The sequence below is a fragment of the Grampus griseus genome (assembly GCF_964374135.1).
Source record: "Grampus griseus genome assembly, chromosome: 8".
Taxonomy (NCBI): domain Eukaryota; kingdom Metazoa; phylum Chordata; class Mammalia; order Artiodactyla; family Delphinidae; genus Grampus; species Grampus griseus.
In genome coordinates, this window is record NC_139002.1 from 93,919,496 (window position 1) to 93,944,400 (window position 24,905).

Here is a 24,905-nt window from a genome sequence, read left to right on the forward strand (position 1 = left end):
ACTATGGAATCACAGAGGAGGGTATACCTAACTCTGGCAACTATTCAGTGGGGAAATAAAGGCATCATGTCACCAAGTCAGCACCATACTTCAGAGTTTTACAACATCACTGCTTAGGTACCACTTAGCAACTCCCAAATGCCTATTAACTTGTCATTTGGACACCTCATCTCAGAGCTCTGTGTCTCTTTCAGTCCACAGTGACATCTGACGTCTAGCTCTTCACTTTCCTCATGGACCTGAGGGGTCTGCTGAGGAGAAAAATAGAGAGAAATTGAGGGTATATAACCATTAAAAGTAATTACTCACAAACATTCGAACCCAGACACCCACTGCCGTCATGAAATACTGATACAGATTTGCTGAAAGCCATTTATATTAAATTACTTTTATAATAACATTTAACTTTTAAGCATCAAATATTTAGTGTTCCTCCTCGTCATTTGCAAATAAGCTTCCAGCTGTTTCACAGATGGAGGAATCTACGCCCATCCTGTCTTGAGGGCCTACAGGGCTGAACATCAGACCAGCAGCTTTTTTCTTTTTTTTTTTTTTGCGGTACGCGGGCCTCTCACTGTTGTGACCTCTCCCGTTGTGGAGCACAGGCTCCGGACGCGCAGGCTCAGTGGCCATGGCTCACGGGCCCAGCCGCTCCGCGGCATGTGGGATCCTCCCGGACCGGGGCACGAACCCATGTCCCCTGCATTGGCAGGTGGACTCTCAACCACTGCGCCACTAGAGAAGCCCAGACCAGCAGCTTTGAGAGTTGAGACCAGCAGATGTCAGTGACTCAACATCAGCCAACTCTCATTCATTCAGCAAAAACTTACTGAAACCCCTGTTGTTCCAGATAGCCACTTATAAAGATATACAAAGCATGATCCCTGAACTCAAACACTAGCAAGATAGATACAAAAATTCAATAATTACAAAGTGTTGCCTTCATTTCCTCCACTTCCAATGCCAAAAAATTACTTAAGTTCATAGGAGAATTGAGATTTGGCAGGGCAGACGGTGCCTGTTTAAGGCAAGAGGATTAGCATGGGCAAAGACAGGGAGGTGAGAAAGAGCAAGATGCATTTCAAAAACTACTAAGTAATTTTGTTGGCAATGAGACAGGAGGATACCCATCCCTTGCCATGTATACAGGCTTTGTTTCCATCTGCAAATCCCTTTGAACCACTCCCAACCTGTATTTGGAACAGCCCTGCTGAGTCCTCCTGAATTTTTAAGATAATGGCATTGGCATTCTGTATTATGTGGATAACCTAACAAATGTAAAAATAGACCCAAAATGTGGGCTTCCCTGGTGGTGCAGTGGTTGAGAGTCCGCCTGCCGATGCAGGGGACACAGGTTCGTGCCCCGGTCTGGGAAGATCCCACATGCCGTGGAGCGGCTGGGCCCGTGAGCCATGGCTGCTGAGCCTGCACGTCCGGAGCCCGTGCTCCACAACGGGAGAGGCCACAACAGTGAGAGGCCCGCACCACACACACACAAAAAAAAAAGACCCAAAATGTATGATGGTTAAACATAAAAGAAGTTTACATGCTGTTTACATAACAGTATAGGGAGGTAAATGGATTGTCGGGTGGGGATGGGGAGGTGGGTTAAGGTTCTGCTCCACACAGTCATTCAGGGAACTACACTGACACAGACTGCCTTCTTTCACAGGTAGGTTCCATCACCCCCAAAGAAAATCTTCATGGCAACTAGCCACTAGGAGAAGAGAACTTGGAAATGATGCACATTACTTGTGCTCATCTTCCATTGGTCAGAACTCAGTCACATGGGTGCATCTACCTGCAAGGGAAGTTGGGAAATGTAGTCTACCAGTGTGCTCAAGAACAGAGAACACAGGTCAAGATGGCAGATTAGGAGGATGTGGAATTCACATCTCCACACAACTAGGGCACCTACCAGGCACCAGTGGGGGACCACAGACACCTAAGGGGATGGCAGGAACCCCCAGAAACCGGGTAGGACATGGGGCATGGTGGGGAGTGAAGCGGGAGGAGAAGTGAAGGTGGGACAGGACTGGCATCCCTGAGGGGTGGCTGGGGGAGGGAAGGAGTTCCTACACCCAGTGGGACCCACCCATGGTTAGGGGTCCAGCAGTGACAGGGGAGACTCTGGGGGAGACGGTGGGGGAGGGACACAAAGAAACAGAAGGGAACGGGGCCAGTGCTTTCCCTGTCCACTTAGGCACTGAGAAGCCTGTTAGGCTCCCAGGCCTAATCCTCTGCCCTCAGAGCCTCCCTCCTGCAGCACAGAACCCAAGCCCCGCCCCTACACCCCCACCCAGGGTCCTACCTCTACACTCAGAGACCCCCTCCAACGAGCTGGGCCTAAACCCCACCCACAAACCCTCACTCAGGGCCCTACCTCCAAACTCCGGAATCCCACTCTCCAGAGGCCCTCCTTTCCACATGCTGCCTCTCCCCTTCTGCGCAGGTCCTAAGCAGAGGCCCCGCCACACGCCTGAATGTCGCCCCACCTAGGCCCCACCCCACGTTCAAACATTACCCCCTCACCCTCCCTAAGTCCTGCCCCTCCCTAAACCCCACCCCTGCCTAAGTGCCATCCCACCCAAACTCCACCCCCATAGCCAAGACTTTTTTTTCTTTTTTCCTCTTTTAGATTGGGGTTCTGTTTAACCTTGTTGATTCATTGTTGTTGATTCTTTTATATTTTTATTTTGCCTAATAAACGTTTTATTTTTCAAATTTAATTTTACTCTTTACACTTTGTCATTGTTCTCTTCTTTGGGCTTGTTCCACCCCCCCCCCCACCATTTTTTTTCTGTTGTGGTTTTATTTTACCTTGTTGCAGTTGTTTCAATTAGAGTTTTATTTTTCCTAATATATTTTATCTTTCTAATTCTCTTTTGTTTTTTTATTCTTTGATATTGTACTGCTCCTTTATTTCTTTCTTTCTTTTTCTTTAATTTTTTTTAACCATGCCACAAAGCTTCCAAGATCTTGGTTCCCAGGCCAGAGGTCAGACCTGAGCTCCTGTGGTGGGAGCTCCGAGTGCAAACCGCTGGACTAACAGAGAACCTCAGATCCCAGGGAATATTAATCAGAGTGAGGTCTCCTGGAGGTCCTCATCTCAGCACCAAGCCTGGCTCTATCCAACTGCCTGAAAATTCCAGTGCTGGACGTCTCAGGCCAAACAACCAGTAAGACAGGAACACAGCACCACCCAACAAAAAGAGAAAAGAAAAAACTTGAAATGACAAAAAAACAGGTTACAAACAAAGGACCAAGGTAAAAAACTACAAGACCAAATAAATGAAGATGAAATAGGCAAACTACCTGCAAAAGAATTCAGAGTAATGGTAGTAAAAAGGATCCAAAATCTCAGAAACAGAATGGAGAAAATACAAGAAACATTTAACAAGGACTAGAAGAACTAAAGAGCAAACAAATAGTGATGAACAACACAATAACTGCAATTAAAAATACTCTAGAAGGAATCAATAGCAGAATAACTGATGCAGAAGAACAGATAAATGACCTGGAAGATAAAATGGTGGAAATAACTACCACAGAGCAGAATAAAGAAAAAAGAATGAAAAGAATTGAGGGCAGTCTCAGAGACCTCTGGAACAACATTAAACGCACCAACATTCGAATTATAGGGGTCCCAGAAGAAGAAGAGAAAAAGAAAGGGCCTGAGAAAATATTTAAAGAGATTATAGTCAAAAACGTGCTTAACATGGGAAAGGAAATAGTCAATCAACTCCAGAAAGCACAGAGAGTACCATACATGATAAACCCAGAGAAACACACCGAGACACATATTAATGAAACTATCAAAAATTAAATACGAAGAAAAAATATAAAAGGTAGCAAGGGAAAAGCAACAAATAACATAAAGGGGGGGGCCTCCCTGGTGGCGCAGTGGTTGAGAGTCCGACTGCCGATGCAGGGGACGCGGGTTCATGCCCCGGTCTGGGAAGATCCCACATGCCGCAGAGCGGCTGGGCCCGTGAGCCATAGCCGCTGAGCCTGCACGTCTGGAGCCTGTACTCTGCAACGGGAGAGGCCACAACAGTGAGAGGCCCGCGTACCGCAAAAAAAATAAAAATAAAAAAAAAAATAAAAGGGAATCCCCATGAGGATAACAGCTGATTTTTCAGTAGAAACTCTGCAAGCCAGAAGGGAGTGGCAGGACATATTGAAAGTGAAGAAAGGGGAAAACCTACAGCAAAGATTACTCTACCCAGCAAGGATCTCATTCAGATCTGATGGAGAAATTAAACCTTTACAGACAAGCAAAAGCTAAGAGAATTCAGCACCACCAAACCAGCTTTACAACAAATGCTAAAGGAACTTCTCTAGGCAGGAAACACAAGAGAAAGAAAAGACCTACAAAAACAAACCCAAAACAGTTAAGAAAATTGTAATAGGAACATACATATTGATAATTACCTTCAATGTAAACGGATTAAATGCTCCAACCAAAAGATATAGACTGGCTGAATGGATACAAAAACAAGACCCGTACATGTGCTGTCTACAAGAGACCGACTTCCCAGCTAGGCACACATACAGACTGAAAGTGAAAGGATGAAAAAATATATTCCATGCAAATGGAAACCAAAAGAAAGCTAGAGTAGCACTCCTCATATCAGAAAAAATAGACTCTAAAACAAAGACTATTACAAAAGACAAAGAAGGACACTACATAATGATCAAGGGATCAATCCAAGAAGAAGATATAACAATTGTAAGCATTTATGCACCCAACATACGGGCACCTCAGTACATAAGGCAAAGGCTAAGAGCCATAAAAGGGGAAATCAACAGCAACACAATAAGAGTAGGGGACTTTAACACCCCACTTTCACCAATGGACAGATCATCCAAGATGAAAATAAATAAGGAAACACAAGCTTTAAATGACATATTAAACATGATGGACTTAATTGATATTTATAGGACATTCCATACAAAAACAACATAATACACTTTCTTCCCAAGTGCTCATGGAATGTTCTCCGGGATAGACCATATTTTGGGTCAGAAATCAAGCTTCGATAAGTGTAAGAAAATTGATATCATATCAAGTATTTTTTCCAACCACAACATTATGAGACTAGTTATCAATTACAGGAAAAAAACTGTAAAAATACAAACACATGGAGGCTAAACAATATGCTACTAAATAACCAAGAGATCACTGAAGAAATTGAAGAGTAAATCAAAAAATACCTAGAAACAAATGACAATCAAAACACAACAACCCACAACCTACGGGATGAAGCAAAAGCAGTTCTAAGAGGGAAGTTTAGAGCAATACAATCCTACCTCAAGAAACAAGAAAAATCTCAAATAAACAACCTAACATTACAGCTAAAGCAGTTAGAGAAAGAAGAAGAAAAAAAAAAAACCCAAAGTTAGCAGAAGGAAATATATCATAAAGATCAGATCAGACATAAATGGAAAAGAAATGAAGGAAACAATGGCAAAGATCAATAAAACTAAAAGCTGTTTCTTTGAGAAGATAAAATTGATAAACCATTAGCCAGACTCATCAAGAAAAAAAGGGAGAAGACTCAATTCAACAGAATTACAAATGAAAAAGGAGAAATAACAACTGACACTGCAGAAATACAAAGGATCCTGAGAGATTACTACAAGCAACTATAAGCCAATAAAATGGACAACCTGGAAGAAATAGACAAATTCTTAGAAAAGCACAACCTTCCGAGACTGAACCAGGAAGAAATGGGAAATATAAACAGACCAAACACAAGCACTGAAATTGAAACTGTGATTAAAAATCTTCCAACAAACAAAAGCCCAGGACCAGAAGCCTTCACAGGCGAATTCTATCAAACATTTAGAGAAGAGCGAACACCTATCCTTCTCAAACTTTTCCAAAATATAGCGGAGGGAGGAACACTCCCAAACTCATTCTACGAGGCCACCATCACCCAGATACCAAAAGCAGACAAAGATATCACAAAATAAGAAAGCTATAGGCCAATATCTCTGATGATCATAGATGCAAAAATCTTCAATGAAATACTAGCAAACAGAATGCAACAGCACATTAAAAGGATCATACACCATGATCAAGTGGGGTTTTTCCCAGGAATGCAAGGATTTTTCAATATACATAAATCAATCAATGTGATAAACCATATTAACAAACTGAAGGAGAAAAACCATATGATCATCTCAACAGATGAAGAGAAAGCTTTTGACAAAGTTCAACAGCCATTTATGATAAAAACTCTCCAGAAAGTAGGCATAGAGAAAATCTACCTCAACATAATAAAGGCCATATATGACAAACCCACAGCCAGCATCGTTCTCAATGTTGAAAAACGGAAACCATTTCCTGTAAGATCAGGAACAAGACACAGTTGCTCACTCTCACCACTACTATTCAACATAGTTTTGGAAGTTTTAGCCAGAGCAATCAGAGAAGAAAAAGAAATAAAAGGAATCCAAATCGGAAAAGAAGAAGTAAAACTGTCACTGTTTGCAGATGACATGATACTATACATAGAGAATCCTAAAGATGCTACCAGAAAACTACTAGAGCTAATCAATGAATTGGTAGAGTAGCAGGATACAAAATTAATGCACAGAAATCTCATGCATTCCTATACACTAATGATGAAAAATCTGAAAGAGAAATTGAGGAAACACTCCCATTTACCTATGCAACAAAAAGGATAAAGTACCTAGGAATAAACCTACCTAAGGAGACAAAAGAACTGTATGCAGAAAAGTATAAGACACTGATGAAAGCAATTAAAGATGATACAAATAGATGGAGAGATATACCATGTCCTTGGATTGGAAGAATCAACATTATGAAAATGACTCTACTACCGAAAGCAATCTACACATTCAATGCAATCCCTATCAAACTACCATTGGCATTTTTCACAGAAGTAGAACCAAAAATTTCACAATTTGTATGGAAACACAAAAGATCCTGAATAGCCAAAGCAATCTTGAGAAAGAAAAATGGAGCTGGAGTTATCAGACTCCCTGAATTCAGAGTATACTACAAAGTTACAGTAATCAAGACGGTATGGTACTGGCACAAAAACAGAAATATAGATCCATAGAACAGGATAGAAAGCCCAGAGGTAAACCCATGCACCTATGGTCACCTTATCTTTGAAAAAGGAGGCAAGAGTATACAATGAAGGAAAGACTGCCTCTTCAATCAGTGGTGCTGGGAAAACTGGACAGTTACATGTAAAAGAATGAAATGAGAACACTCCCTAACACCATGCACGAAAACAACTGAAAATGGATTAAAGACCTAAATGTAAGGCCAGACACTATAAAACTCTTAGAGGAAACCTAGACCCACTTCCTAGAGAAATGGAAATATAAACAAAAGTAAACAAATGGGACCTAATGAAACTTAAAAGCTTTTGCATAGAAAAGGAAACCATAAACAAGAAGAAAAGACAACCCTCAGAATGGGAGAAAATATTTGCAAATGAAGCAACTGACAAAGGATTAATCTCCAAAATATACAAGCAGCTCATGCAGCTCAACATGAAAAAAACAAACAACCCAATCCAAAAATGGGCAGAAGATCTAAATAGACATTTCTCCAAAGAAGCTATACAGACTGTCAAGAAACACATGAAAGGATGCTCAACATCACTAATCATTAGAGAAATGCAAGTCAAAACTACAATGAGGTATTACTTCACACCAGTCAGAATGGCCATCATCAATATCTACAAACAATAAATGCTGGAGAGGGTGTGGAGAAAAGGGAACCCTCTTGCACTGTTGGTGGGAATGTAAATTGATACAGCCACTATGGAGAACAGTATGGAGGTTCCTTACAAATCTAAAAATAGAACTACCATAAGACCCAGCAATCCCACTACTGGGCATATACCCTGAGGAAACCATAATTCAAAAAGAGTCATGTACCACAATGTTCATTGCAGCTCTATTTACAATAGCCAGGACATGGAAGCAACCTAAGTGTCCATCAACAGATGAATGGATAAAGATGTGGCACATATATACAATGGAATATTACTCAGCCTTAGAAAGAAACAAAATTGAGTTATTTGTAGTGAGGTGGATGGACCTAAAGTCTGTCATACAGAGTGAAGTAAATCAGAAAGAGAAAAACCAATACCATATGCTAACACATATCTGTGGAATCTAAAAAAAAAAAAAAGAGAGAGGATGGTTCTGAAGAACCTAGGGGCAGGACGGGAATAAAGACACAGACGTAGAGAATGGACTTGAGGACACGGGGAGGGGGAAGGGTAAACTGGGACGAAGTGAGAAAGTAACACTGACATATACACTACCAAATGTAAAATAGATAGCTAGTGGGAAGCAGCTGCATAGCACTGGATAATCAGCTGGGTGCTTTGCAGCCACATAGAAGGGTGGGATAAGGAAGGTGGGAGGGAGATGCAAGAGGGAGGGGATATGAGGATATACGTATGCATATAGCTGATTCACTATGTTATACAGCAGAAACTAACACAACCTTGTAAAGCAATTATACTTGAATAAAGATGTTAAAGGAAAAAAGAAAAGAAAAACAAATACATTGCATTTTTTTAAGAGCATTCATGAAACAATCAGCCTATCATGGGCAATAGCAAACTTAAAGCAGCAAGGGCAAGAATACAGGTAGACCTGATCAACCCTGGCACCTTCTCTGAGCCTCAGGTTTCTTGTTCCCAAAAGTGATAAACACTGACGTACAATTATATGAACTAATGTGTATAAAATACTTATCACAGTGCCTGGCACACAGTAGGTGCTCAGCAAATGTGGCAGAGCTGGTAGTAATTTTCAGTTTGTCACTATTCATGGGTAAGAGATTATCATATGCTGTATGGAAGACAAGTAAATGCCAGGTTCTAGCCAGTGGGAGGGAATTTAGCCATCAATTCAGTTCACGCTCTCCTCCACCTCAGCACTTGCTCCTGGTGGCCCCCACTCCTCCTGCCTGGGAACTCTGAGCCCTTGATAAGAGACGAAACTTCCAGTCCCTATCCTGAGAGTGCTCCTGTTCAGCCTTTAACTGCAGCCCAGACCAATCACTGGGATCGTTCTGCCGGTCACCACGTAGAAAATCCCAACCCTCGTACGCTGATGACCTTGTACCCACCACCGGTGCCCAAATATGCACTGACTGGAAGGAGGTCTGATTGCCCAGCAAGTCCATTTGTTCCTTGCTTTAGAGTGATCAATCATTTACTCACGTTTCAGTGAAACGGTCTGAAACGGGTAAGGAAAAAAGAACCCAGAGCTTGGGCACAGGAGATGAGAGGCAGTCTCAGCAATGGCACTGAGCAGGCAGCCGAGTCAAGAACAGCAAAGCCTCAGGGGCTCTGGGCTTCGCAGCCAGGAGTCGAGGGGCTGCCGCGTGCCTGAGCCTCAGCAGGGATCTGCTGCTCCAGTTCCTGCTAAGCTTCAGCTGCAGTCACTCGCTGCCCCCGTACTTAGATCCTTTTCGGTTCAAGCTCATTCCTGAAGTCCCTCCCTCAGCTTCTGGAGCAGCAGCCCTGAGAGCTCGTTTCAGGCAGCTCTTCTTCAGCAACCACCAATAAATATGTACCCCAAAACTTTCACCCATTCAGATTCTCTGACCCAGCAATTCTACCTTCAGTAATCCATCCTAATGAAATAATCCTGAATATGAAAATAGCCTCATACACAAAGATGCTCACCAGCAATACTATGACAAAAGAGCAGACATGACCTATGTAATTGGTTGGAATAGCATCACCCGTCCAACAGTAAGAAAATTAGAGGATGAAACATCAAGACATTGAAATACATGTTTACCATGAATTTATGATAAAGGAAAGCGAGCAGACTATTATGTTGAGAGGGGAGTAAGAAACAATAGTAGTATGAGTACAGTTCTGTAAAAAGAATTAATAAATAAATAAGCAGAACCATGGTTATACAAGATATTATCATAGGGTGAAGCTGGGTGAAAAGTACACAGAAACTATAACCATTTTTGCAACTTCTGGTAAGTCTTAAAACTATTTCAAAACTAATATTATGTCTCAGAGAAAGAGAAGCAATTGTGCATGAGGAGGCAGCATAGAATAATGACTAATAGCACACACTTTAGAAAACTAAGTGTAGGGGATCAGTTATGGAAGGGAATTTAAATCTAATCTGCTTTTTCCATTTAATCTCTGCTCATAACAAAGCTCCCTTAAGAATTCTTTCTGACACTACCCCGCTCCTTGCTTCTGACCATCCTATCCCTGGAGGCTTTTTAGCACAGTAGTCCAGAAACCGCAGCTGACACCTGAAGTTGATCTCTCATAACTGTAATCATCAGAACAGTAGTAGCATTTATTCATCATTTACCACTGTGGACCAAGCACTGTGCTACGTGTTTTACGATAATGGGTCCTCACCATGACTTTCAAAGGCAAGTATTAATAATTCCGTTTTATAGATAAGAAAATAAGACTGAGAGGTCAATGCCTTGTCCAGCTTATCATAGTTGATGAGTAACCCAGGCAGAATTTAAAACAGAGCCATTCAAATCCCAGGCTCCTTCCTACACAAAGTATTTATCAATTATTTAATTTTTTTAAAGTTTTTTTATCTAATGTAACAGCAAATGCCTCTTTAGGACTTCAATTGCTCATCTGTCAAATTGAGCTATTGGACTGAATAAGGGCTCCATCTGAGACACAAGGATTCCCAAGTAACTTCAGCTCGCTCTCTCCCGGAGACGTTCCCCACACCGGGCAATGGTCTCCAAGTTCAGTGATACCCAATCGCTCAGAGAACTTTGAATTCCACTGCTGGGACCCAGAACTTCTGATTTCCCTAGCCTGGGATGGGCTTAACCGTCGGTGTTGCAGCCAGGACTGAGAACCACTCTCCTGACATGTTGACCTTCCTCCTTCTCCAGTTCTTATCCCATCCCATGACGCCCACAATTCCCCTAGTCTGCCTTTCCAAATCATGCTTCCCACTGGAGCCAGAATGATCTTTCTGAAACAGATATGGCACAGCACTCCCTGTTTATACAACTTCAGTAGCTCCCCAGAGGTTACCAGGTAGAGTCCTTAAGATTCTCACGGGACCATTCCCAACCTGGCCCCAGACCACCCTTCCAGCATCTTCTGCAGCCACTCCAAACCAGCATCCCCCGCACTGAACACTGGATATTTCCCAACGTACTATGCGCCACCACACCACTCAGCCCGGCTCACCCTGTTTCCCCTTATCGGGAAGGCCCTCCCAACCCCCCATACCTACTCTACCTGTTCAGTCAGCCTTCAGATCCATTGCCCCTGTCCTGCCCTGCTTTCGCCTTCACACCTCCCTGCATCTTCCAAGGATTCTTTCCTCATTCCCTCAGGCTTAGAATTCTGTCGTCCATGTTCTTATGTGTCTCATAGGCAGCTGTTAAAGCCCAGACCACGCTGAATTATTAAGAGTACCAGCTTTGCTGGCTTCTCCTCTGAGACTGTGAGCTCCTTGAGAGCAGTGCCATGCTCACTGCTGCACCCCTACAGTAGAGTATGAGTCTAAAATACCCCGTCAGTATTTGCTGAAGAATGATTGAATGAATGAATGGACAGAATCAAAGAACAAGCAAATGTTGTGCTCAGGTTTCACCAAGAAAGATCCAAACACCTTCCACACAGCTTTTTCCTCAGCCCAGCAAGGTCTCCTGGCTGACAGCCACTTGCACTGAAATCAAATAGGGTAGAGCAGCAGCAAGAAGTGAAGAAAAAGTAGCCAAAGCCAGGACTTCTCCTCATGGCTGAAATCAGCGTTCTTATACCAGCAGCCCATACGCTAAACAAGCCCACAGAAGCATTTTGTTTGACTCAGAAAGTGTTTTAAAAATTGGGAAATTTCACCCAAAATCCAGCTCTACACTTACTCCTAGACTATCAGAGAATCAGACAACCCTCAACCTGCATTTCCACCAGGCTACAACGACTGGGGCTGGGTAACTGCAGAGAAAGCCATAGTCCCTACCCATCCCTATTGTCTTCACCCAGCTCACCACTCTGGATGTTTCCTGCCTGGCCCCCCCAGGCATTTGAGTTTGCAACCACCGGTTTAAACAACCTGCTCAGTTTAAGGAGTTAAAATGCCTGTGTATGCTCACTCCAAGAGTAAGAGAAAGGATCTTTTCAGCTCCACTTCTCTCCAGGCTAGGGAGTTTAATAAAACCCAGCAGACACTGCATGGATTTAGCCCTGAGAATGCCAGGGGCTGAGAAAGGAGACCAAGGTGGGGGAGGAGTGGGCCGCATGTGACACAAAGAGGCTATCTGGAAGTGTGACACTCCGCTCCACTGGGCTGAGATAAGCTTCTCAGCAGGACTGTTTATGGGAGGTGAGGAAGGAGCTGGACACACATGGAGGAAACGGTCAGGCAAGAATTCCCAAGCAGGTCTGCTGGACTAGCAGCTTCTCATGAAGCTTTAGCTCCACTCACTGGCTGGCTATAAATTGAGCTCCAGAAAATCAGCAAAACTCAGCGAAGCCTTCAGGCAGCCCCAAGGCACTGCTTGGAAGAGAAGCTTCAGTTCATGCTTTCACAGAGCCCTTTGATGGGAGTAACAACTTGTGTTAGGAAGAGGGTCTGCAAAAGAAGGGGGTTAATATCCCCCCACTCCCGACCACTGCTCGCCAGTGGTCCAGGTCACACTTTGTCTCATCAACTTTCTCCTGCTTTGAGACTCCACCATCTAGGCGAGAAGGCAGCTCACTTCTTTTAAGTACCCACTACTCTCAGGCTCACAGGCAGACCCGGGTTTGAAGCTTATCTGATTTCAGATGCCCTTTTTTAGAAAAAAGCTATAAAATTATGAATATAAAGTAGACTCCGTGCCTTGAAAGGGCAAGTTCCTAGTTAATCCCCCCTCTGGTCAGGGGTTTCATATGCTATCTCAGAAAACAGAGGCTGGGCTCTTATTCACCTAGCTGGCAGAGAACCAGCTAGGAGAATAACCTCTCTTTGCCTCAGTTTTCTGAGAAATGGGATAACACTAGAGCTCACTAAACTGTTGTTGGGAGGACTGAGGTAATACATGTAGATGGCATTTGCTTAATAAATGTGAGTTATGACTGTTACCTCATTTATCCTCACAACAGCCCTGTAAAGCAACCATTATTCTCTCGATTTTGTAGGTAAGAGCGGGAAATCTCCCTCCTCCCTACCTGCTGCAGACTGCACCCAAGCCTGCCTTTGCTGGGTGGGATTCCAGAGTTCCTGGACCTTCTTTTATCTCCTCTACTGCAACCAGGACTGACTAACTGTCTTCTGCTCTGTGAGGGATGAGCTAGCTCACCTGACAACCCAACCCAACCCTTCTGACAATAAGCTGTGATGTGTTCATAGGTGATAAGGTATAGCAGGTAACTAACTCCACTTTGGTAGACATTTCAGCAGGAGTCTTTCAAAAAGAAAGATTTACCCAAGAGATGGAATTGTCAAGGACCCAGGGATGGGTCCCTGAGAGGTACGTGAATCAGAAAGGAAGCCATGGTAGCAGGGAAAACATCCAGTTGAAGTCTGATGGCCTGCTAACCTTGTGACCTGTTCAAATCAGTTTATTTCTCATTTGTAAGATAGGAAGAATAAAAATAACATAGGACTACTGTGCAGCACAAATGAGGCTAATGTATATGAAAACGCTTTGGCTGCAGTAACGCTAAAAAATAAAAATAATTTTAAAATATTTATAATTGTTATTTTTTTAATAAAAATAGCACACCATTGTAAAGCAATTATAATCCAATAAAGATGTAAAAAATAAAATAAAATAAAAACAACTGTACCAGAGTTCCCTGGCAGTCCAGTGATTAGGATTCTGCATTTCCACTGCAGGGGGCGCAGGTTAGATCCCTGGTCAAGGAACTAAGATCCCACATGCCACACGGCGTGGTCAAAAAAATAAATAATAAATACCTACACCACTCAACAGTTTCCTGAGTAGTTACTTTGTGCCAGACAATGAGTGCTTCATATACATTAAGATTCACATTTAATGTGCCCAACTGCTCTCTTAAATACTATTATTTTGTCCTTTTTCAGATAAGGAAACTGACTGAGGCTAGGGAGCCTTTGACCAGTCTTAGGTAGAGGAGCCAGTAATAAGTTTTGTGTTTTAAAGAAATTACTCTGTGTGACTGAATTAGTAAATGAATAAACGAATGAACGTTGCCAAAGCCCATCTATCTAGGCTTTTCTTTTCTGCAAGCTAGGTGAATGTACTTTCCCAACCTCTCATATAATAGTAAAAATAGGTAATTATATTACCTAATAGATAGTAGATTTTTACCGCAAGAGGGATGTAAATCAATGAACATTTTTGAGGGATGTGTATGTGCTATATGCTTTAGATTTATTATCATGCAAGTCTCATTACCCCCATTTTATAGATGAGAAAACTGAGGCTAAGAGACAACAAGCAATTTACTTCAAATCACAGACATCAGTAAGGAGAAGCCTGTATTTGAACTCAGGCCTGTCTGACAACAAAGCGCATACTCTTTCCACTACTCTATAGCCTACATTCTATGAATAAAAATATTTATTTTCTTTGAGCAGAGACTATCATTTTCAAAGAGAAGCCAATTGCATAAATAGTCTAGCCGTGTTTCAATACATGAGTTTTCCAAAGAAAACCAACATAGTTTAACATACACTATTACCTCAGCATCCATACTAATTAAAAAAAGAAACTTGTCCATCATGTAAAGTTTCTTACTTAGAAAATAGCGCATACCTCATTAATAAGTGGTGCACATAAAAATAGTGGGGTTTTTCCATTGACAATGGTTAACTGTAATTTCTATTTCCAAACCTGTGGATATTTGTTTTGCAATGTTTCCTAAGAATTCTAACATCTTTGAAGAATTCTAATAACTCCTTGATAAATGCTTTATTGCAATGTTAAAAAAAAAAAAGAAAATATAGCATAAATGATTCAAGTGAGGGTGCATCTGAACTGGAAAATTTACCCCAAAGGATACTGCTGAATGCTGACAGGACTACAGCCTCTGAGACTTCTCTAACAAATGTTTGTTTTGATGCTCACATTTCTTAAAAGCACGTAATCAAGGAGAATAAAAATAAAACCTTATCCTCATTAGTAGGGGATAGTGGGAAAAGTCTTAAATCTTGAGACAAAAAAAAATGAGTTCAAGCTCTTAATTACTGGGAATGTGGGTCAAGACAGTGATCTTTTTTTAAGTGAAGTATAGTTGATTTACAATATTATGTTAGTTTCAGGTGTACTGCATAGCAATTCAGTCTTTTTGCAGATTATACTCCATTATAGGTTATTACAAGATAATGGCTATAATTCCCTGTGCTATTCAGTATAACCTTGTTGCTTATCTATTTTACACACTATATCTGTCTCTCGTTCCCTCTCCCCTTTGGTAACCACAAGTTTGTCTCCTATATCTGTGAGAGACAGTGATCTTTCTTAAATCTCAGTTTGCACACATGTAAATTGGGAATAATAATACTTACATCACAGAAGACAACGTGAAGGCAGTTTGAAAAGCATAACCCCCTATTCTATATGAATTATCAATCCTGAACACCTTACAGAAAAACAGTTTAAGAGTTCAGAATAGTTTCTTGTTCCTAAGAGTATGTGCATTTTATTTATTTTTTTTTTGAGTATGTGCATTTTAAATGAGAGAGCTTGGAGAAGACAGTGTTAAGAAATAGACCACCCACTGATTTTATGTTATCTCGTGAAAGGGCAGTATTTGTGGGTTGTTCCAGCACCCTTTACATCCTATTAGAGAGATTGCCTCCTGAGCAAGATAACACCTCTTTAAGTATATGCAGGCTCACCGTGTACAGTTATCCAGCCAGGGTATTTGCCTAAGAGCTAGGGATGCCATTCACATAGACTGTAGCAACAAGCACTTCTTGGGGTTGGATAGGGCACAACCTGTATAACCGTTGACCACAGATCCGGTTGGGGGTTAACAACAAGCTTGCTAGATCAAAATGGGTTTTCCCAATGAATTCTCAAATGGGAAGATGCCATTGTTAGAGTGGGGAATAAAGATCAGCTACTAACACACTTGGTGTGAACCTCTTTTCTAAAGACCAGCACAGAACCCTTCTTCCATGCAGGGTTAGGTAAGAACCCACTTTTCTCATTTTGTGCATGATGTAAATAATTATTGACTTCACAGGGCTGTTGTAAAACTCAAGTGGCATCAAGACAGGGCAAGAACTGCCCCTGTCTATCCTTATACCTGTGCCCTATCCGCAGGTAAAGGACTGCCATTAGTAAGCTAAGGAAGCTCACACAGGGACCTACTGAGGCTTGGATTTAGGTTTCAAATGTTAATAAACAGATAATCTGCCTGAAAATGCAATTTCTCATCATCTCTACATTCAAAGAAACTGTCACTGCGATGAAACAAAAGTGTGACATCACCAAGGCTGTGGCTTTCAACCTTTCTGTAGATCAGGATACCTTGGGAGCTTTAAAAAATACATCAATGATGGAGCTTCTCCACCAAGAGACTCTGATTTAATTGGTTTGGGAATAGTGCCAGGTATCCAGAAGACCATGCTTACAAGCCAACAGCACAAATGTCACCAGCTTACGAAGGAGACTTCTGTGAGACACTAGAAAAAGCCAGAAGGAGTCCGAAGACCTGATATCTAGTCCTGCCACTTTGACCCCGTGCGAGTCACATGTCTTCTCTGTGAAGGTCTTAGCACATTTTTGACATAAAAGTTCTGAACCCCTGAGCTCTAAGCTTCCATCCACTAGCTCGTTATGAGATACAACCTCATGTTTGTCATTAAAGTGTGACTTTCAAAACTTTAGCTTTTCTGAGACTCAAATTCTCCACCTGTCAAATCAGGAGGGGGCAATGGACTAAAAGAACAAGCTCAGGGAGTGCCCTGAAAACAAATATGCTCCGTCTCCCCATGATTTTTCAGCCAGTAAAACACCTCTCAGATGTATCTGGTAAGAAACTGTTGCCCTCTGTACTTTCATTGGTTTCTCCTCACAGGAGAGGGAATGATTCATCTAACATGGGAGGTGGTAAGAGACAGACATCCCATCCTCCATATACCTCTACTGGGGAAAGGCAAACCTGCTACGTGTCCCCTAGGAGACCTTCCTCTCCCAGGCTCCCTGCACTCACCTGGTATGAGGCAGTTGGCTACCAGCCCAACCCTTTCTAAATGCAGATCCCAAAGTCTAGCTGCAGCAAGTGTTGGGGGGTAAATGAGGAAGGGCATCTGGATCCAAGATATGAGATCCAATCCAAGCGATAAACCTGAAATTGGAATCCCTAACTATTGTATATATTTTGCAAGTGATCCAGGATTCAAAAGCAGGATGGATCTTGATTAACTGGCCACTAAAATTCCAAACCAAATATCCTCCATATGTCTCCAAAGGGTTGTTGTAAGGATCCAAAGAGATAATGGATGAAACAGTCCTTGCTTCCCCATTACTTCTCCAGTAAAAGAAGGTGCATTTCTTAGACACCGATCAACCAGGCTCCAAGGCAAAATGAAGAATACCACTTATTCCAGGGGTTCTCTTAGAAAGGCAACCTCATGTTTTAACCATGAGTCTCAGTAATTGCTTAATGAGCATGGCATTTTTTCCTTCCTGGTGCCACTGCTGTACACCAAGCCTCAGAATTCTAATGGAAATTTCTCCTCCAACCAAGTTCACTCCTGGCCTTTCAAGAAAATACTCAAAATGGTTTTGTCATTCACTCTGTTTTCTGGTTAAGCAAGGAGAAAAGCAGAGCTGGAGTGAAGCTGTCGCCTAGTACAACACAGTGGGGAGAGGAAAGGTAGCATAGTTTTTAAAGACTGTCAGCTTTTAGGGCTTCCCTGGTGACACAGTGGTTAAGAATCTGCCTGCTAGTGCAGGGGACATGGGTTCGAGCTCTGGTCCGCGAAGATCCCACATGCCGTGGAGCAGCTAAGCCCGTGCGCCACAACTACCGAGCCCGCGTGCTACAGCTACTGCAGCCCGCATGCCTAGAGCCCGTGCTCCGCAACGAGAAGCCACCGCCACGAGAAGCCACCGCAATGAGAAGCCCATGCACCGCAACGAAGAGTAGGCCCCACTCACCCCAACTAGAGAAAAAGCCCGTGCACAGCAACGATGACCCAACACAGACAAAAATAAATACAAATAAATTTTTAAAAAATTTAAAGACTATCAGCTTTTGGGCCAAGCAGGCTGGGCCTGAATCCTTGCTCTACACTAACTGTCATGGTCAGCTCAGGCTGCTACAACAGAATACCACAGACTAGGGGGGTTTCTGAACAGCTGAAGTGTATCTCTCACAGTTCTGGAGGCTGGGAAGTTGAGCCCGCAACCTGGTTCATAGATAGCTGACTTCAGGCTGCATCTTCATACGGCACAAAAGGGCAAAAGAACAATCTGGAGACTCTATTATAAAGGAGTCGTGGGGCTTCCCTGGTGGCGCAGTGGTTGGGAGTCCGCCTGCCGATGCAGGGGACACGGGTTCGTGCCCTGGTCCGGGAAGATCCCACATGCCGCGGAGCGGCTGGGCCCGTGAGCTATGGCCGCTGAGCCTGTGTGTCTGGAGCCAGTGCTCCGCAATGGGAGAGGCCACAACAGTGAGAGGCCCGCGTATCGCCAAAAAAAAAAAAAAAAAAAAAAAAGATATAAAGGAGTAGTGGAGCTCCACCCTCATAACTTAATCACCTCCCAAATGCCCCGATCTTTTAATACCAGCACACTGGGGGATGGGATTTCAACACATGAATTTTGGGAGGACTCAAGCATTCGGTCCATAACACCGACTGTGAGACTCTGGATGATTTGCTTCATTTTACTGAGCCTGTTATCCTGACCATAAAATGGGGATGACAGTGGTATTTCTCCTCTCCAGTGATGAGAAGATTCCATAAGATGCTGTGTGCCCTGCATCTAGTGCAGTGCCTAGGACATGATACCCACTCCATTAATTTATCTACCTTTTGTATTTTCCATTAGCCACTTATTAATAGCTGGGCAATATAGGTGGTCTCTCTGAGCTTTGCTTTCCTCCTTGGAAAACAGAGATAATAAAAGCCCTACACTGGATAAAGAAGATGTGGCACATATATACAATGGAATATTACTCAGCCATAAAAAGAAACAAAATTGAGCTATTTGTAATGAGGTGGATAGACCTAGAGTCTGTCATACAGAGTGAAGTAAGTCAGAAAGAAAAAGACAAATACCGTATGCTAACACATATATATGGAATTTAAGAAAAAAAAATGTCATGAAGAACCCAGGGGTAAGACAGGAATAAAGACACAGACCTACTGGAGAATGGACTTGAGGATATGGGGACGGGGAAGGGTGAGCTGTGACAGGGCGAGAGAAACTCATGGACATATACACACTACCAAACGTAAGGTAGATAGCTAGTGAGAAGCAGCCGCATGGCACAGGGATATCGGCTCGGTGCTTTGTGACCACCTGGAGGGGTGGGATAGGGAGGGTGGGAGGGAGGGAGACACAAGAGGGAAGAGATATGGGAACATATGTATATGTATAACTGATTCACTTTGTTATAAAGCAGAAACTAACACACCATTGTAAAGCAATTATACTCCAATAAAGATGTTAAAAAAAAAAAAAGAGACCTACACTGAAGGGTTGTCATGAGAACTGGAAAGAGACTAACATATCTATCACTTAGAAGGTACTCAATAAATATAACTATTATTAGAGTGGTCATGAAACTGGAGAAATTAAATCTAGGTATTTATCAGGAGACATTTTAGGATAAGCTTTTTATTTATTTATTTTAATTAATTTATTTATTTTTGGCTGCGTTGAGTCTTCGTTGCTGCACACGGGTTTCCTCTAGTTGCGGCGAGCGGGAGCTACTCTTTGTTGCAGTGCGCGGGCTTCTCATTGTGGTGGCTTCTCTTGTTGCGGAGCATGGGCTCTTGGCACGCGGGCTTCAGTACTTGTGGTGCACGGGCTCAGTAGTTGTTGCTCCCGGGCTCTAGAGCACAGGCTCAGTAGTTGTGGCGCACTAAGCCTGTGCTTAGTGCAGAAACTTAGTTTCTCTGCAGAAACTTAGTTTCTCTGCAGCATGTGGGATCTTCCCAGACCAAGGCTCGAACCCATGTCCCCTGAATTGGCAGGCAGATTCTTAACCACTGCACCACCAGGGAAGCCCCAGGATAAGCTTTTTATTTTTTTTTAATTTAATTTTATTTATTTTTTATACAGCAGGTTCTTATTAGTCATCAATTTTATACACATCAGTGTATACATGTCAATCCCAATCGCCCAATTCAGCACACCACCACCACCACCACCCCGGGGCTTTCCCCACTTGGTGTCCATACATTTGTTCCCTACATCTGTGTCTCAACTTCTGCCCTGCAAACCGGTTCATCTGTACCATTTTTCCAGGTTCCACATACATGCGTTAATATACGGTATTTGTTTTTCTCTTTCTGACTTACTTCTCTCTGTAGGACAGCCTCTAGATCCATCCACGTCTCAACAAATGACTCAATTTCATTCCTTTTTATGGTTGAGTAATATTCCATTGTATATACGTACCACATCTTCTTTATCCATTCGTCTGTCGATGGGCATTTAGGTTGCTTTCATGACCTAGCTATTGTAAATAGAGCTGCAATGAACATTGGGGTGCATGTGTCTTTTTGAATTATGGTTTTCTCTGGGTATATGCCCAGTAGTGGGATTGCTGGATCATATGCTAATTCTATTTTTAGATTTGTAAGGAATCTCCATACTGTTCTCCATAGTGGCTGTGTCAATTTACATTCCCACCAACAGTGCAAGAGGGTTCCCTCTTCTCCACACCCTCTCCAGCATTTGTTGTTTGTAGATTTTCTGATGATGCCCATTCTTACTGGTATGAGGTGATATCTCATTGTAGTTTTGATTTGCATTTCTCCAATAATTAGTGATGTTGAGCAGCTTTTCATGTGCTTCTTGGCCATCTTTGGAGAAATGTCTATTTAGGTCTTCTGCCCATTTTTGGATTGGGTTGTTTGTTTCTTTAATATTGAGCTGCATGAGCTGTTTATATATTTTGGAGATTAATTCTTTGTCCATTGATTCATTTGCAAATATTTTCTCCCATTCTGAAGGTTGTCTTTTCATCTTTATGGTTTCCTTTGCTGTGCAAAAGCTTTTAAGTTTCATTAGGTCCCATTTGTTTATTTTGGTTTTTATTTCCATTACTCTACGAGGTGGATCAAAAAAGATCTTGCTGTGAGTTATGTCATAGAGTATTCTGCCTATGTTTTCCTCTAAGAGTTTTATAGTGTCCAGTCTTACATTTAGGTCTCAAATCCATTTTGAGTTTATTTTTGTGTATGGTGCTAGGGAGTGTTCTAATTTCATTCTTTTACATGTAGCTGTCCAGTTTTCACAGCACCACTTACTGAAGAGATTGTCTTTTCTCCATTGTATATCCTTGCCTCCTTTGTCATAGATTAGTTGATCATAGGTTTGTGGGTTTATCTCTGGGCTTTCTAGCTTGTTCCACTGATCTATGTTTCTGTTTTTGTGCCAGTACGATATTGTCTTGATTACTGTAATTTTGTAGCATAGTTTGAAGTCAGGGAGTCTGATTCCTCCAGCTCCATTTTTTTCCCGCAAGACTGCTTTGGCTATTCGGGGTCTTTTGTGTCTCCATACAAATTTTAAGATTTTTTATTCTAGTTCTGTAAAAAAATGCCATTGGTAATTTGATAGGGATTGCATTGAACCTGTAGATTGCTTTGGGTAGTATAGTCCTTTTCACAATAATCGTTCTTCCAATCCAAAACATGGTATATCTCTCCATCTGTTGATATCATCTTCAATTTCTTTCATCAGTGTCTTATAATCTTCTGCTTACAAGTCTTTTGTCTCCTTAGGTAGGTTTATTCCTAGGTATTTTATTCTTTTTGTTGTAAGGGTAAATGGGAGTGTTTCCTTCATTTCTCTTTCAGATTTTTCATCATTACTGTATAGGAATGCAAGAGACTTCTGTGCATTAATTTTGTATCCTGCTACTTTACCAAATTCATTGATTAGCTCTAGTAGTTTTCTGGTAGCATTTTTAGGATTCTCTATGTATACTATCATGTCATCTGCAAACAGTGACAGTTTTACTTCTTCTTTTCCAATTTGTATTCCTTTTATTTCTTTTTCTTCTCTGATTGCCGTGGCTAGGACTTCCAAAACTATGTTGAATAATAGTGGTGAGAGTGGACATCCTTGCCTTTTTCCTGATCTTAGAGGAAATGCTTTCAGTTTTTCACCTTTGAGAATGATGTTTGCTGTGGATTTGTCATATATGGCCTTTATTATGTTGAGGTAGGTTCCCTCTATGCCCACTTGCTAGAGAGTTTTTATCATAAATGGGTGTTGAATTTTGTCAAAAGCTTTTTCTGTGCCTATTGAGATGATCATATGGTTTTTATTCTTCAATTTGTTCATATGGTGTATCACATTGATTGACTTGCATATATTGAAGAATCCTTGCATCCCTGGGATAAATCCCACTTGATCATGGTGTATCATCCTTTTAATGTGTTGTTGGATTCTGTTTGTTAGTATTTTGTTGAAGACTTTTGTATCTATATTCATCAGTGATATTGGTCTGTAATTTTCTTTTTTTGTACTATCTTTGCCCCTGCTCAACAATAAGCTATTCAAGAGAAGAAATTGTGTCTCATTTCATCTCTGCACTCCCAGTTCCTGATGCCTACAACACAGTAGGAATTCAACAAAATTGTTTACGTGAACTAGACAAACTCCCTAGCCCATACCTCAAGCTTGACTTCATGGGTCAACTCTGGCAAATTTTCAGCCACTGAAGAAACGTTCATTAAGATATTGTTCCTTAAATTGTGTAATCTTCCTCTAAATGTGGTTAGAGATAATACAGCTTTCTCCTGCAATATATGGTCAAGAAAAAGCCCCAGATTTTTCATTAGTCTCACAGTATTCCCTCTGCCTGGAGCTCCCTCCTTCCTCCCTTCTTCTGTCCCACATCTGCTCCTTCTTTCATACCTCAACCTCAACAAATGCTTTCCTCGTCACTTTATGAGCCTATGCATGCTCCCTGCCCTAAACACTCACAGAATCAAGGCATCATAAAGTCATGTGAGTATTTTAAAGATCACCTAGGGTAGCCACTCCTCAGATGCAATAATACCCTCTACAAACACTCCTGCTGAGCGCTTATTCAGACTAGCTTAAATACCTTGCTCGACATGAAACTCACCTCTATTTAAGATGGTCCAACCTATCTTTGGTCAGTTCTTTTAGAAACTTACATTTAGCCCAGACTTTTCTCTCTATAGCTTCTACCACTTTCTTCGCTGCAGTTTTGCCTTTTGCAGGTTCCCAGTATGGGATGACTCTGCCTTTGATAGTACAAACTGAATTTAACTTATGGTGCGTGTATATCCTATCCTCACACCCAGATTAAAAGTTTCTAGCAGGCAGTCACCATGTTTTATGTTCTTTGTGCCCAATAGGTGCTTAATAAATATATACTAAATAAATGTTGGAAACACTTCTTTGCTATGTTGCCTACTTTCTCTTGGTCAGACTCATCCCACTGGGGCCACCATAAACAATTGCTTTTTCTCCTCAGGTGCTTAACAGCAGGGTCATGTAATGCTGCGTAAATGGAAAGAGAAAAGGAAGGAGGAAGAAACATTTTTTTAAATTCCATCTTCAGGTGCACCAGGAAGCAACTTTCTTTTTTTTTTTTCTTTGGCCTATCTTTATTTTTATTTTTTTTAACATCTTTATTGGAGTATAATTGCTTTACAATGGTGTGTTAGTTTCTGCTTTATAACAAAGAGAATCAGTTATACATATGTTCCCATATCTCTTTCCTCTTGCGTCTCCCTCCCTCCCACCCTCCCTATACCACCCCTCTAGGTGGTGACAAAGCACTGAGCTGATCTGCCTGTGCTATGCGGCTGCTTCCCACTAGCTATTTTATGTTTGGTAGTGTATATATGTCCATGCCACTCTCTCACTTTGTCACAGCTTACCCTTCCCCCTCCCCATATCCTCAAGTCCATTCTCTAGTAGGTCTGTGTCTTTATTCCCGTCTTACCCCTAGGTTCTTCATGACCTTTTTTTTTTTTTTCTTAGATTCCATATATATGTGTTAGCATACGGTGGATGGACCTAGAGTCTGTCATACAGAGTGAAGTAACTCAGAAAGGGAAGCAACTTTCTTTTGCAGGCACATTATTTGCAACCCTGCCAGTCACATATCAAAGTACGGAACAACCTAAGTGCCTTCCGTTTCCCTCCCAATATGCATGGGAGCTCACATTATGTCCTGGTGAGCTGTGAGCAAAAAGACGTAGAATATATCCCTAATTGCTGTTTGCTTGGATGATTTTGAAAGTGGTCAGAGGGCTCTCTACTTTGCTTAGTGCTGTATGAAACACATCCAAATTTTCACTGAATGTTTAAATGTTTGGTCCACATTCAAGTGTTTGACAGCTAGTTGAGTCTTTTTCAAACCAAAAGAAGATAAAGGGCCCCCACTTCCTGCAGAATACTGAGGAGGGCATTGTTTGACTAATTTAATACTGTCTACGGTAAAGGGACTCAAATCTGGTCCAATTTAGAAAACATTCTGATTTTTAAATATAAGAATGATCAGTGTTTTGTTTGTCTTATATGGGGGCTGGGGAAGTAATGTGACTGGAGACTATATTCATTAAAATTATGCAAATAATAAATATCTGATCATATATATCACTTTGCAAGAGAATATTAAAATGGCACTTTTCCTACTGTCTGTTTGGACTGAAGCCTCCAAACTAAGAATAATAGATGTCAATTACATTCACACTGTAGAACAAGGGGCTAGGTTTGCAAAGATGAT